Source organism: Oryzias latipes, chromosome 7 (genome assembly GCF_053564925.1).
Source record: "Oryzias latipes strain Hd-rR chromosome 7, Olatipes_Hd-rR_3.1".
In the NCBI taxonomy this organism is placed as follows: domain Eukaryota; kingdom Metazoa; phylum Chordata; class Actinopteri; order Beloniformes; family Adrianichthyidae; genus Oryzias; species Oryzias latipes.
In genome coordinates this window covers 30727526-30743734 of record NC_136243.1, presented here as the reverse complement: position 1 = coordinate 30743734, position 16209 = coordinate 30727526, and the positions used below count along the sequence as shown (strand labels likewise).

Genomic DNA, 16209 nt, shown 5'->3' with positions numbered 1-16209 from the left:
CCACCCTCACGTCCTCCATCACAGTCTGGTTCGCTGCGGCCACGGCCAGAGACAAGGCCAAGCTGCAACGCGTCATCCACTCAGCAGAGAAGGTGATCGGCTGCCACCTCCCGTCTCTCCAGGAGCTGCACATCTCCAGGACCTGGAGGCGGGCAGCCAGGATTGTAGCCAACCCGTCTCATCCAGGACATAATCTCTTTCGGCCCCTCCCTTCTGGCAAGAGGCTCCGGTCCATCAGGACCTCGCGCCACAAGAACAGCTTCTTCCCCACTGCAGCCAGCCTGCTGAACAGAACCCCAACTCCCCCAGGTGACCCCCCCTCCACCCCCCGCCCACCAAAGGACTGTCGGTGCCACTTACAGGCCCCACCATCCCAGCCCATCTGTGCTCCCACTTTAATTCACCTTACTCTACTGTATATAGTGTGTTGTTGTTGTTAACTTAATTTTTAACTTATTCTTAATTGCACTATACACCAAGTCAAATTCCTCGTTTTGTAAAGTGCGCTCTACTGAACCTGGCAATAAAACTTTTTCTGATTCCTGATTCTGATTCTATTAATCATTGTTTTTTATTCATTCAAAATGCAATTAAATCAATATTTTATCTTTTTTCTTTTCCTTTTTCTTTTTTTTTATCTCTTATATCCTTTTTTATAATCAATGTTTGAACTTCTTTTCCTTTCTATTGTCATGGTTTCAGTTTGTTGTCTTTTTTTTCGCTTTAGTTCTTGTTCTGTCTTGTTTGGTTCTGTTTCCTGTTTTATTTTGAAAGGTTTCCTGTCTTGTCATGTTTCTTGAGTTTTACTTCCTTTGGTCCCCATCTGCCCTAATCGTGTTCACCTGTGTCTTGTCTGCCCTGTCTGTATATAAGTCTTGTCTCTGCCTTCCTCCTGTGCTGGTCCATTAACTTCTGCTCATGTTGATCACGTCTTCTTGTCTGGCGTCCATGTCCCTTGCCATGCCACAGTAAGTTTTTGTTTTTAGTTTTGTCATCCTGCTCTGCAGCGCTTTTTGTTAGTTAAATAAACCCACTTGCCCTGAACCCGTTTGCCTCCCGTCTCTGCGCCTGGGTCCTACCTGCTCTCGAGCCTCCCCCCCACACGACATCTATACATCCAATGAAATTAAACTACAAATCAACAAACACAACTGATAACAAATGTCTCTAAAAAATGATGTGTATATTTGCAGAACCTTAAAAACACCAAACAAATAACAAATGCTTCCCAATTAAAGCACAAAAAATGGAACACAAAATGTAAAACCCAAGTTAGAAATTGCAATTTGAAAAAGATACTTTTTTCAGCAGCTTTTCAAAATCAATCACCAATTCTACACTTCTGTGGATGAAACAAAGAACTCCAGAACAATGAAGCCATTTCTCTAAGTCTCTCTCACCTTCAGTTTTAAACAAGGTCTGTGAAAATCCACCATACATTGGTCACATGAACTCAGAGACCTGCTAAAAGTGCACAATTGTAAAAGCTCTTTTATATAGACAACTGTTTGTTTGCTTAGAGCTCTAAATATAAAAAAAAATGCTTTTCTATCACCTAGACACAGATGGAGAACCATATCAACTGGATTAATAACAGGGTGGCATGTTTAGACAACATGAAGCTGTCCATCACATTTTTGACCTAAACATGTAAACACATCCTTGGCTCTGCGGTTAGGAAATGGTATTTGGGAATCTCTTTATACCAGGAGCCAGCCTGGCCATTGGAACATCGCCACAGTGCCCATCCAGACTGGGACAGCAACGGGGTCCACTTCAGAGCCGTGAGCTGCTGTGTTTAACTCCAGCTGTCCCAGCAAGGTAGACAAATGCAGCAACATCCACTGACCAAGCTGACAAGCCCTGGCAGAAAAGATCCCCACAAGAAAAACACTGGCTCAGGCAGGCTGGTCAAAAAAAAATAGTTTTGCCATTGTCTTGCAGCTCGCAGATCAAGTGGTTTAGTTTTCCAGTAATGTCAGTCAAGAATGCAAGTTCAGATTCACAATGTTCATATTCACCATATTCAACAGACATCTCCTCCAATAGCACCTTAAAAATCCTGTGCTGTTTTGCTTTGCAGCTGAGGTTGTTTACGATTTTCAGAATAAGAGTCATTATATGTCCAGAGCCAATCACTTCTGCACATAAGGCCTGCTGGTGAATGACGCAGCAGTAATGCAGACATTTTGGAAAGTCTGGGTCAGCTTTACAGTGAGTGATGAAACCTGTTTGTCTATTGATCATAGCAGGAGTCCCATCTGCAGTCACTGCTACCAGCTTTTCTAATTGTACCTTTTTCTGCACAAAAACTCCTTCACCGTGTTATACATTTCAACTCCTCTTGTAGTTGTATGTTAGGGCAGATGTGTCAGGAGTTCTTCTCTTGTGGAAACCAAAAGCTATGCTGTACTGTTGCCGTCCACAGACTCATCACACTGGACGTTAACCACCTGCACTTTGCAAGATCCCGGTCCAGCTAATTGGCCAAGTTATCAGACATAGCTGACACTCATCTAGACATTGTAGTGGAAATTGAATGAGTTCTATTGTTCTCATCCTTAGGGACAGTGATAGCAATTATCATCATTGCTTGAATTTTTTTCATGCTATATGCAAAAGTCTTTGTCCCTTAAGGCAACAGATTACAGCCCCCCCCCCCCCCCCCCCCCCCAGGCTGCTGTCGTATTAACAATAGCTTGGAGCTCCAGAATGGACAAGAAAAAACGATGAGAATGGCTCGAGCAGGGCGTTGCTCACGGGGCGGTCGCTCGTGCCAGGCGGTCGCACGTGCTCGGGCCCGCTAAATGCTACTTGTAGCTTTAATTATTATTATTCTTTTTCTTCCGACGGAAGAGTTGCCTTTTTGAGGCCTTTAACATACCCCAAAACTCACCAAATTTGGCACACACATCAGGAGTCGCGAAAAATTTCGTATTTTACAGGAGATTGGCATGGGCGCACAAAAACAGCTCGACAGCGCCACCTACAGTGACATTTGTCCCGAGCCCCCGCATATGCTTTGACATACAAGCTTGATTTTTTCAGGACATGTTCATCAGATGGAAACCTACAAAAAAGTCTCTTGGGACCAAGCTGTCAGTCGCACAGGAAGTCTGCTATATTGGTGTCAATATGTCATTTTTGCTCTATTTTGGACATTTGTAGGCCTCGTTCTAGAACGAACTCCTCCTAGAGATTTATGAATAATGACTCCAAACTTTGGTTTTGTAAACTAAACACATGTCCGATGTTAAATTGCGAAGCTTTAAAGGTATTACGGATGTTTGTGACCGTGGCGGCGCGTCGAACTTGGAGGTCATTTTGAAAACACGCCATGAAAAGAAAAATGGCCATTACTCAGCCATGCAAAATCCAATCTGATCCAAAGTTGATATGCATGATTGTAGTCTGACTTTGAACACATCTGCAGTGGAAGAATCTGGAACAAGTGTAGCGCCACCTGCTGGCAGCAGGAAATGACATGTTTGACTTGGAGCATCACTGCTCCAAGTAGGATGAGCCGACACACCTCAAAATGACGTCCACCTGTTGAAAAGCCATTGAAGTTTACTCTGATAAAAAGCCATAACTTTCAACGCAGGGGTGTGGTCGTGACAGAGCGGCGAAGTTGGGCGTCTCGCCGTGCACACAAAAGTTGCTCTCACGTGCACATTCCTTGTCCAATCTCACTGAAATTCAATGGAGGTAATGAGGCTTCCATTCTGAACCCATGGATATGACAATCTTGGACGAGCTCTATAGCGCCACCTAGTTATTGCATTGGGCACATTCTGCCCTGTATTTTCTCTTTGCTTTGTCCGATGTGCATGAAATTAAAACTGGAGATACTCAGAAGGGTCCTCTCTTATCATGTAAAGTTTCATGGGTGTACACCTGACGGTGCCTGCGTAACAGGAAGTGGTCGATTATGTGCACCCAAATAATAGAAATTTATTATAAATCAGCCGTTTGTCTCAGGAAGCTGAGATTTCAGAATTAGATGCCTTTAATAACCTCCAGCTTTGATATGTAACACTATAGGGTCTACGAGAAACTTCATCACTTGATTTTTTTAATGAAATTTTGGACTGAACAAAGATTTTTAGCATAAATTCTGTTTAGGTTATCAGCACCAAGAATTCAACTTTCATAGGCATTTATGTGCTACTGCTTCCTAAAAAAATTCAGAATGATTGAAGTTACAGGTGACATCTTAGAGAGCATTACATCCAAAAAGGTCCGAAAACGTCTTTTTAGGCAAAACTGCAAACACCTATTTTTTTGCATAACTTATCTTTCAAATATCAGCACAAAAAAATTAAAAACGGTAGGGATCTGTGTTTGCTGCCTTCCATATTTTTTTCAGACTTAAAAGTGTAACAGATGATTTATAAAAAATCCTTTTCATCCCAAAACCTGTGTTAAATCTGTCTAGACTCCAAACAAACATTTTTTTATGGTAACTTATGTTTCAACAATCGACACCAATTTTCACAGACCTAAAGCTGAACATGTCCCATAGCTCCCTGAATATTTTCATAGATATAAAATGAACTGGTCATTCTAACATCTGGCATTCTAACATCTAACATCTTACATGTCAAAGCCTCTCTCAGCCTGGCTCTGCTGAAGGAGTCGTGTTACAACCCCGCCCCCTCCTGCTGGGACCCCTGCTATGTAAATTAGCAAGCATTGAACAGAGAGATGAGGAGTAAGAATGGTCATTACTCAGGCATGCATAATCCAAAGACAGCCAGTTAAACACTGAAAGACATATTTTTTCGGTATGTCTTTCATACATCTTTAGTATTAAAAACTCTCCAAGATGAATGTGCCTGACTCCACCTGCAGGTGGATCACAGACTTCCTGACGGACAGACAGCAGTATGTGAGGCTGGGGAAGCTCGTCTCAGATACTCGGACCACAAGCACCGGATCCCCCCAGGGCTGTGTCCTTTCACCCCTGTTACTCTCCCTGTACACAAACAGCTGCACAGCTGGTCACCTGTCTGTCAAACTCCTGAAGTTTGCTGACGACACCACACTCATCGGCCTCATCTCTGACGGAGATGAGTCGGCCTACAGGAGTGAAATAGCCAGGCTGGTGTCATAGTGCAGCGCTAACAACCTGGAGCTTAATGCTCTGAAGACAGTGGAGATGACAGTGGACTTCAGGAAGGCCCCAGCCCCCCTCCCCCTGTCATCCTCTGTGACTCCCCGGTGACCTCTGTGGAGTCCTTCTGCTTCCTGGGAACCATCATCAGCCAGGACCTCAAGTGGGAGCAGAACATCAGCTCCATCACTAAGAAGGTCCAGCAGAGGATGTACTTCCTGAGGCAGCTGAAGAAGTTTCACCTCCCTGAAAAGATGCTGGTAGACTTTTACACCGCCATCATCGAATCCACCCTCACGTCCTCCATCACAGTCTGGTTCGCTGCGGCCACGGCCAGAGACAAGGCCAAGCTGCAACGCGTCATCCACTCAGCAGAGAAGGTGATCGGCTGCCACCTCCCGTCTCTCCAGGAGCTGCACATCTCCAGGACCTGGAGGCGGACAGCCAGGATTGTAGCCAACCCCTCTCATCCAGGACATAATCTCTTTCGGCCCCTCCCTTCTGGCAAGAGGCTCCGGTCCATAAGGACCAGGACCTCGCGCCACAAGAACAGCTTCTTCCCCACTGCAGCCAGCCTGCTGAACAGAACCCCAACTCCCCCAGGTGACCCCCCCCCCCCCCCCCCGCCCACCAAAGGACTGTCGGTGCCACTTACAGGCCCCACCATCCCAGCCCATCTGTGCTCCCACTTTAATTCACCTTACTCTACTGTATATAGTGTGTTGTTGTTGTTAACTTAATTTTTAACTTATTCTTAATTGCACTATACACCAAGTCAAATTCCTCGTTTTGTAAAGTGCGCTCTACTGAACCTGGCAATAAAACTTTTTCTGATTCCTGATTCTGATTCTATTAATCATTGTTTTTTATTCATTCAAAATGCAATTAAATCAATATTTTATCTTTTTTCTTTTCCTTTTTCTTTTTTTTTTATCTCTTATATCCTTTTTTATAATCAATGTTTGAACTTCTTTTCCTTTCTATTGTCATGGTTTCAGTTTGTTGTCTTTTTTTTCGCTTTAGTTCTTGTTCTGTCTTGTTTGGTTCTGTTTCCTGTTTTATTTTGAAAGGTTTCCTGTCTTGTCATGTTTCTTGAGTTTTACTTCCTTTGGTCCCCATCTGCCCTAATCGTGTTCACCTGTGTCTTGTCTGCCCTGTCTGTATATAAGTCTTGTCTCTGCCTTCCTCCTGTGCTGGTCCATTAACTTCTGCTCATGTTGATCACGTCTTCTTGTCTGGCGTCCATGTCCCTTGCCATGCCACAGTAAGTTTTTGTTTTTAGTTTTGTCATCCTGCTCTGCAGCGCTTTTTGTTAGTTAAATAAACCCACTTGCCCTGAACCCGTTTGCCTCCCGTCTCTGCGCCTGGGTCCTACCTGCTGTCGAGCCTCCCCCCCACACGACATCTATACATCCAATGAAATTAAACTACAAATCAACAAACACAACTGATAACAAATGTCTCTAAAAAATGATGTGTATATTTGCAGAACCTTAAAAACACCAAACAAATAACAAATGCTTCCCAATTAAAGCACAAAAAATGGAACACAAAATGTAAAACCCAAGTTAGAAATTGCAATTTGAAAAATATACTTTTTTCAGCAGCTTTTCAAAATCAATCACCAATTCTACTCTTCTGTGGATGAAACAAAGAACTCCAGAACAATGAAGCCATTTCTCTAAGTCTCTCTCACCTTCAGTTTTAAACAAGGTCTGTGAAAATCCACCATACATTGGTCACATGAACTCAGAGACCTGCTAAAAGTGCACAATTGTAAAAGCTCTTTTATATAGACAACTGTTTGTTTGCTTAGAGCTGTAAATATAAAAAAAAATGCTTTTCTATCACCTAGACACAGATGGAGAACCATATCAACTGGATTAATAACAGGGTGGCATGTTTAGACAACATGAAGCTGTTCATCACATTTTTGACCTAAACATGTAAACACATCCTTGGCTCTGCGGTTAGGAAATGGTATTTGGGAATCTCTTTATACCAGGAGCCAGCCTGGCCATTGGAACATCGCCACAGTGCCCATCCAGACTGGGACAGCAACGGGGTCCACTTCACAGCCGTGAGCTGCTGTGTTTAACTCCAGCTGTCCCAGCAAGGTAGACAACTGCAGCAACATCCACTGACCAAGCTGACAAGCCCTGGCAGAAAAGATCCCCACAAGAAAAACACTGGCTCAGGCAGGCTGGTCAAAAAAAAATAGTTTTGCCATTGTCTTGAGGCTCGCAGATCAAGTGGTTTAGTTTTCCAGTAATGTCAGTCAAGAATGCAAGTTCAGATTCACAATGTTCATATTCACCATATTCAACAGACATCTCCTCCAATAGCACCTTAAAAATCCTGTGCTGTTTTGCTTTGCAGCTGAGGTTGTTTACGATTTTCAGAATAAGAGTCATTATATGTCCAGAGCCAATCACTTCTGCACATAAGGCCTGCTGGTGAATGACGCAGCAGTAATGCAGACATTTTGGAAAGTCTGGGTCAGCTTTACAGTGAGTGATGAAACCTGTTTGTCTATTGATCATAGCAGGAGTCCCATCTGCAGTCACTGCTACCAGCTTTTCTAATTGTACCTTTTTCTGCACAAAAACTCCTTCACCGTGTTATACATTTCAACTCCTCTTGTAGTTGTCTGTTAGGGCAGATGTGTCAGGAGTTCTTCTCTTGTGGAAACCAAAAGCTATGCTGTACTGTTGCCGTCCACAGACTCATCACACTGGACGTTAACCACCTGCACTTTGCAAGATCCCGGTCCAGCTAATTGGCCAAGTTATCAGACATAGCTGACACTCATCTAGACATTGTAGTGGAAATTGAATGAGTTCTATTGTTCTCATCCTTAGGGACAGTGATAGCAATTATCATCATTGCTTGAATTTTTTTCATGCTATATGCAAAAGTCTTTGTCCCTTAAGGCAACTGATTACAGCCCCCCCCCCCCCCCCAGGCTGCTGTCGTATTAACAATAGCTTGGAGCTCCAGAATGGACAAGAAAAAACGACGAGAATGGCTCGAGCAGGGCGTTGCTCACGGGGCGGTCGCTCGTGCCATGCGGTCGCACGTGCTCGGGCCCGCTAAATGCTACTTGTAGCTTTAATTTAAACATGAAATTTCACTATGTGACAACTGCTTTATGATTTTTCGTGAAAGAAACAGATTTTGAAAATCTCTAAAGTTATACATGACTTAACACACATTGACTCATGACATGCTGGTCTTTTTTGTTCCATTCTGATGTTATTTTGTAGTCTGGCTCAAGAGATGTCACTAGGCTCAGTGTGTCAAATCCTTTCAACCCTGGACCATTTTAATACAATTTGATACATTTTGGTTCAGAAAACTTTGGTTTCTCCATCACTACTGATCAGAATAAGCACTTCATTTTTGTCAGTGAGAACATGTTCTTATTTTCTTGTGGTTATTTATTCTAATTCATTTGTTCATTTCTTACATGCTTGAATAAAGATTTCCCAAAAAACTTTAAAGATTCAGATAAACAAACTGGAAAATGAACAAACTGAGGCGAGAGACAAATGTAACAAAGCACATGAATTGTAAACCAGACACTTAAATACACTGAGGATCATTAAATTTAATGAATACAGCTGCTGGTAATTACCAACTTGATTCTGGTGTGAGTGTGGTGGAGGAAGCACACAAACCTGGAAACTAACCATGACAAAAACCAAGAAAACAACTGAAAATAAACAAAGAGGCAAAATCCTCACAACAAATAAAAAGTGCTTTTGACAGACATAATGCATAAAATTTAATCTGTAATTAAGTTGTGAGCCTGGTTTAAAAATTCTCAATGTAACTCAAACCTTTTTCAGTTTTTAACGCCAGTTTTGCAATTAGAGAAAATGTGTTTGCTTATACCTTGAGCACAAACCACATGAATTCTCATACAGTGTGTGAAGCAGCTCCATCATATTTCAATCACAGTTCATTAATTTGTCTTTTGTTAGGAGTTACTCATTACAGAGCTACATATTCCAGTAACATTTTACCTTGTGCTGTAATAAAGTTGTGTATGTCACTCATTCCAAAAAAATTTTTAGTAATATTTATGCACAATATATTCAGAAACTTGTGTGTTTTAACATACTTAATGTCCAGAAATTTAAGCTTAATTGTTTTTATTAATGTCCGCAATCATCTGCAAAACGCCACAAGTTGAAAACACAAAAAATACCATTTTCATCATAGTGGGTCTTTGAGAAGAAGTTACTGCTTTACTGTTAGCCACATTCTGACCCTGTTCATCTGGGACCATAAGAGGAATCTGGGTCTGTAAGGCGTTTGAAAATAAAAAATGTTGTTTTGTACATTAGTCAGGTCCAAACATGCAAAAACATGTGTGTCTGCTTTGGATCCATGATCTGCTGTCAAAACGCAGCTTTAGATTTATTTACATGTTGTTCAAAGTCATGTTTGTCTCATATAGGATTTGTAGTATTGTCTGCTGTTTGTCTGCTGAATGAATTAATTTCTTGTTCTTTATGTATGATTATTGTGGAAACTATTTCCATTTTCAAACAAAAAATGTAACTTCCCAGTGAAACCACTGTTTTGAGATTCCCTGACAGTTTCACACTCGAGCTGACGAACAGAGGCTCTGAAAACAGAGCCGTTTTCATGGAGCATTCAAGACAAATTTTGGCTGGCAGATAAGTATCAGTGCTGCCTTATTCTTGCAGGCAGCTCCCAGACATGAAAGCATGGCTGTTAACACCATCTGAGCGAATACTGTCTCTCATGAGTGTTGTCAGGCTCATTCAGGCTGAAAGCAGAGCTCTCGGGAGCCTACATCAGAGCAAGCCGTACAGTGAGTATTGTGATCAAACGTTTAGCAGTCTAAAGCCGCTGGGAGTCTGGCCTTTTACTGTTACTGGTAATTATGGAATGCTGTTCTTGAGAAAACGATTTTTTTTTACAACCTAAAACGAGTTGCACGATGAAAAACTGTCAAACATTGTTTTCCAGAGGGACTTTTGTGTTAGGATAGTCCTGCTGACTCAATTTAAATGTCTGCAGAGACATTTTAGGAATTTGTTTGGTTTGGTTTGTTCTCAAATGCTGATGTCACAGAAGGAAAAGAAAAAGAAGAATGAAGATAAAAAGTAGTTGCTTTTTTCACATCTTTATGCCTTCCGCTTAGTTAACCCTGATTTTTTGTGCTTCCTTTCTGGTTTGCATTGTAGTACATTTGCAAGTGATGCAAGTCCATGGGAACAAACTCTAACGTGGAACAACCGAGAGCCAAACACGCCGGTGAATGTGCCCAAAGTGTTGTAGGTCTTGCTGTAACCTAAAATAACTAACAAAGTTGCGTAAAACGTTTAACCCATTGTAAATTCAAGCAAGCGATTACTATTTGCAGTCATTCAGCTCCCTTGGTGTTTTTTTTATCCTTTTCAAATTTCTATCTTGCTCTTTTTATAGACCAATCAGCAGACTGCAATCTCAAGCTCAGACTTTACCAATCACTCCCTTCACACTGTTTGCAACTTGATGTATGCAAATGAACCATGACTGTACAGCTGTGTTTCTATGAAGAGGTTCTTATTTATCCAAGTGATGTTTTCTTAAGGTTGTGTCATGGAATCTGGGCTTAGCCTTTGAAGAGACCCACAACAATGAAAAAGGGTGCTTTTTAAATTGTGGTAATTTTCTAATGATGGAGGACATATATAAAGAAATTCAGGCTTAAAGTCGTATTTCTGAGTATTTCTCGTAGATGCCACAGTCGGCACGCCACGAACCCCCTGCCCCGTCTCCATTCTGATGCATCTATTGGCAGACTTGTTCAATGTGCGTCTTTGTTTTCCTCATCCGAGCTGGCATCTGTTCTTTTTTTTGACTAAAAACAGCATAATCTTAATTAAAAGACCACTGGGAACGCTTTTAAAAAAGATCAAAAGATGACTGGAGGGTTGGTCTCTAAGCAAAAATGTCATGACTCAATTTCAAGACTTCTTTAGGAAATGTCCTTTGACTCTGCCTTTTCAATCTATCAAATAAGACAACAGGTTTTAGGACTAATGGATGACAAATGAGCTGCACATTTTTTGCTAGGAATGGTGGTGATGGATGGAAAGTGAGCCTTTGGCAGGAATCGTAGTGATGGGGAAATGATACTGAGACTTTGGATTTGTGTGTCCCTCGTCCTGAAGTGGAGTGATTCACAGCTTGCATCAAAACACTGTTGTCACATGAACGATGAAATTCAAACATCATAGCTGTTTCAAAATGTTCTGAGAAGGTTCATTGACTCATAGTCTATCGGTGTGTCTCACTGGCTCTTGGCATTTTAATGCATTCTAAGCCTATGATAGCTAGACGGGTATAAAAAAACGAACAGTTAGAAAAGTAATTTCTCAACTAAGCAACCAAGAAATCCAGCGTATATATTATAATTAATATATATATATATTTGTGATTCTGATTGAATAAGAAATGAAAGCAATGTTCTGTTTGTAAAGTTCAAAAGTCCCACTCCAATCCTATTTAGATCCATTTCAATCAAATCAAACTTTATTTATAAAAGCGCTTCTCATACATTGCGTAGCTCAAAGTGCTTAGCAATTAAAAACAAAAACAGACAGACATTAAAAAAAAAAACCACCCACCCTTTAACCTCCCCCTCCCCCTCCGTTAACACATACGTCCTATGACCCCACATCAGTTCCCAGTGTTTTTTTTAATTATGATTTTGTCACTTTTAGCCAAAACCAAAATACTTGTGTGGTTTTCTTGATCATAGTTTCTGCAGAGCGGCAGGAGTTCATTATAAATTTGTCCCTGAGTTGTGGGCGGGATAGTTGCCACTGAGCAACTGCCCTGCGCTTTCTCTCGTTGCAGAGCAGAGTGGAAGGACAGGGAGGCTTTGGCTCGCGCAGAGCATTTTAAACATCACTAATGAACTCTTTTTCCAACAGCATCTTTTCATCTGCTCCTGATTCACAACAGGAATAAAGAAATACTCAGACTTTAACATGTTAAAAACACTGCATCAAAAACATGATTTTCATTGATGTGGGTCTTCAAGGTGTTTCTGAGCTAAAATAAAAACAAAAAACTGACAGAAGCATCAATTTAAAATAAAACAGCAATTTAAATTTTATTAATTTTTTGTTTAAAGAGTTGCATTCATGTCATTTCTATGTTGGTCCAGATTTTTCCCACAAATCTAAATTTGTTGGTAAAGTAAACAAATCTTACATTCTCTTAGGTTTTTTTTTGACTATTGTGTGTTCTAAAAGAAAATAATAGAAAACTCAACAAAATACAATGATACAATTTCTGTTTTATATACTTTCAAACCTGTTACCTTTGCTCTTAAAACAATCATGTCACATGATACAATGGTTCATTGATTTTTTTATTGTATTTTTGTAATTCAAACGCATCAACTGTAAAGTTGTGGGCTTTAAAAATCCAAAATTGTGTCAAGCAAATGGGATTCTTTAACCTATTTTATCATCAATTTTTTTTAAGGCAGAACTGGTCAGGAAAGAGTTAAATGTATCAGTCTGCTTGCACATTCTGGAAATGCATTCATGTGAGCTGAAATTGTTTCCGGTTCTTCTTTAAACATTTCATTTTAGCCTGAACGGGTGAATCAGAGAAGCATTAGTTCAAGCTGCAGCCTGTTTTTACTCCGTCATATTCCCACACATTTAAATCTAGACTATATGGCCCCCACCACGACCCCCACTTTCTGCTGATAACACAATGTGCTTAGCAGCAGCTTTAAAATTCACAAGCAAACTCGGCTGTCTTAACTGAAATCAGTTTGTCAGAATGAAATGAATGGATTTTAAAATGTTTTAGGACTTTAACCTGAATTTCTCTATAGCTATGTGTTTTCAGGAGCTTTATGGGGGGTGAGGCGGCCTCGTTTGTCACAGTTTTTTTGTTGCAGCAGAACCAAATGCAGAATAAATAGAAGAAGAAAAAAACAACCTTGAAGCAAAACCATGATGATCTGAAACCATGATGGACAGCAGAGGAATGACACGTGGATGCTGCAACTGAATCCTAGAATCTGCAGTTTGTAGGCGTCAGACAGACAATGACAAGAACCAACAAGCATCAAAGCTGAAACCAGATGGGAACAATGACAGGAAATGTTAAACTCAAAGACAAAGAGGTCTAAATTCATTAGGAATTTTTCTGTGTTAACACTCAAGAGTTTTTTTTTCACCACTTCCTCCACCAAAGTAGCGTGGACACCTCAAGGCTGCACATTCTGCAGCATCCATCTAACTTTTGCAATTAAGTCTAATTAATCTTCTGTTTTAGAGCTTTAGAAGTTGTTTGAAATTCCATCTGATTTGGCCTTGCGGGATCAAAATGTCAAAGGACCCTCTACAACCACTGGAAACCCTCAAGGAATCTGCTTGAAGTGCAAAAACAGGGGGATGACATCAAATTAAACCCCACGGATAAAAGGATGATACCTGATCCCTTTTAGCAAAATAGAGTGTGGAAAATCCCATTTCTCCTCTTAAAGAAAACCCTAATGTGTGGCAGATAATATAAGGTAAACACGGCTAAACAATGTTACAAATGCCAAAGAAGAGACAGTTGATGAAGCAACATTGCAAAAACTAAATACATTTAATGTCAGAAATACTAAATTATATACTAAAATCGTTATTTGTGGAAAATGAAATGTATGTTATTGAAAGGTTGATTTTTTATCAGAAACGGATATATAGTGAGAACAATATAGAAACATTACTGTTTGTATCCTAAGACAACCCAAAAAGCATTTTTCTTTTTAGCTTTTAAAGTTAATTTGACAGTTTTTTGTGTATCATTTTCAGTATTAGTAATTACCAGCAGTAAAAAAAAATATTTAAATAGAAAAAAAGAAAATACAAAATCTGTGGACAAGTTTGACCCCATGGGTTCCCCAGGGTTAAGGATCATCTACTGTCAGAGCTTCAAACTCTGAAATCTTATGTTGCAGAAAAATAACATAAAAAAACATTTTGGAAAACAAATGTAACTTACAGAAATCACGACGAAATGCTAAACAACAAGACACAATAAGAAACCAGAAAAGGTAGGTATTATGGGACATCACATGATGATGTTTGTCCATCAGTTCAACGAAAGGTTATTTGGCATGAAGTGATACTGCATATCATCATCCAATCAGCGATGTGCCATAGTACCTACCTTTTCCAGTTTCTTATTGTGTTTCATTTATGCAACATTTCATTTTGTTTTGTGGAAATTACTTTAGTTTCTGAAATGTTTTTTTTCCTTTTTGTTTTTTTAGATTCAGTTTAGGGAATGTTTTCGTTTTATTTTCTAAAATGCTGTTGTTGTTTTTTTTAAATATTTCTTTTGCTTTTTTTAATTGTTGATGTGATCTTTAAAATGTTTTGCATCAAGATATTTGTTGTGATTTGCACTTCATGGCCACCATACCTGATCCATCATGATTTGAATGAAGAAATACTTAAAAGCAGTTTTAATCCTAAATTATTTTATACATTTCTTCTTCCATCATGAGAGAAAAGCTACAAAAACTTGTTAAAACAGCCCAAAACACGTTTTTTTGCTGTTGTTTTTTTCTATTTCAATTTGTTTACCATTTATTAGGAAGGAACTTAAAAGTTGTAAAAATAATACTTCTGGTAAGCTAAAAGGTTTGACGAGCGAATAGAGAGCGTTTCTACGGAAGCCTGTAGCTGCCAAACAGCAGGATCATCTGCATGAGTTCAAATCCCCTGATGAGCCAACACAGCAAGCTGTGGGAGTTTTCCCAAAAATGCAGACGGCCTTGGCCAGGTTTCAGATGCTGCTTTAGACACGTTTTTGTCTTGTTCTCCATGTGTCTCAAACACCATAAAGCGATGGATGAAGAAGATGAAAACAAGCAGAAAAGCCCAACATGTAAACATCTTACTGAAGTGTGTGTGTGTGTGTGTGGGGGGGGGGGGGGGGGGGGGTCTGCGTGTCACTTTTTCCTCCTCCACTCACCCACTTCTAGTGTCTCATTTTTACGGCACTTCAGTCTCAATTATCGACAACCCAGCAGTTTTCTTGGCTTCACTTACGTTTCCTCCCACTCGGCTGGATTTGAGCTTCACCGGGAAGTTGAGCTTCACCTTGCCGTTTTTTTTCTTCTCCCTTTCCTTTTCAGCTTTAATCCGTCACGGGTGTCCAGAAGGCAGGAGAACCTCAGAAGTCTGCCAAACTGTTCATTAGGGCCATTAACATTTTTCATCCCTAATTATTCCTGTAAAAATCACCAGCACTGCCAGCTGTGTGAGATTGTAATGCCAGAGGCCAAACTGCTCGGGGTGATGCTTGAGCTGTCACAGGTACAGTCATTATGGAGATATCTTAACAAATGATGTCTTCACTAATCTATGTTGCTGTTTAATTATCCTCAGTAAGAGCAGCATGAAGTCGGCTGTCATGATTTCTGTCTAGCAGCGCTGATTCCCGCCTTTCTTTGTGTCCCATATTCATCTTCAACGATTATTATTTTCAGGCATAGCAGAGCTAACAGCCGGTGGAAAATAATGGGAACAAAACTCTACAACCTGAGATGAGTTCAAGGGACACACTGAATTAAATAAAATGGTTAAAAATGTTGAAATTCCTGTCCATCCATTTCATGAACAAGGACAAAAGCACTGACTGTAAGAGAACTGGACTGAGTGACTCCTCCCCCTTGCGTTCCAAACAGGAAGTACCGGCTGAGGCAAAAATACCGTAAACTTCTATTGAGAAAAAAAACAGTCATTCCATTTGTCAGAATAACCATTTTTGCTCTGCTACATTTTTTTAACATGTTCTTCTCAATAATCCTAATTTATTATTGATGATATTTCTTCTGTAGTGCAAGTTATTCAAGTAATAAAATGACTAATGAGATGCCTCAAGTATGAGGTTGAACATTCAAAACATTTGATTGCCAAATTCTCCCGAACCCACTAAACCCATAAATCTCAGTCTTGATTGGTGAGAGTGGTTACCATAGAAATGGTGACTCAGACCAATCACTGCTTACTGATGTCTTCATGCTGCATTCACGTCATTTGATT

At 40.3% G+C, this 16209-nt stretch overlaps 1 protein-coding gene across 1 annotated transcript in view; it reads left to right on the top strand.

The window, feature by feature from the left end:
• ntsr1 (neurotensin receptor 1 (high affinity)) overlaps positions 1–16209 on the top strand; it is a 65671-nt gene that overhangs the window by 19635 nt on the left and 29827 nt on the right. The window lies entirely within an intron of this gene.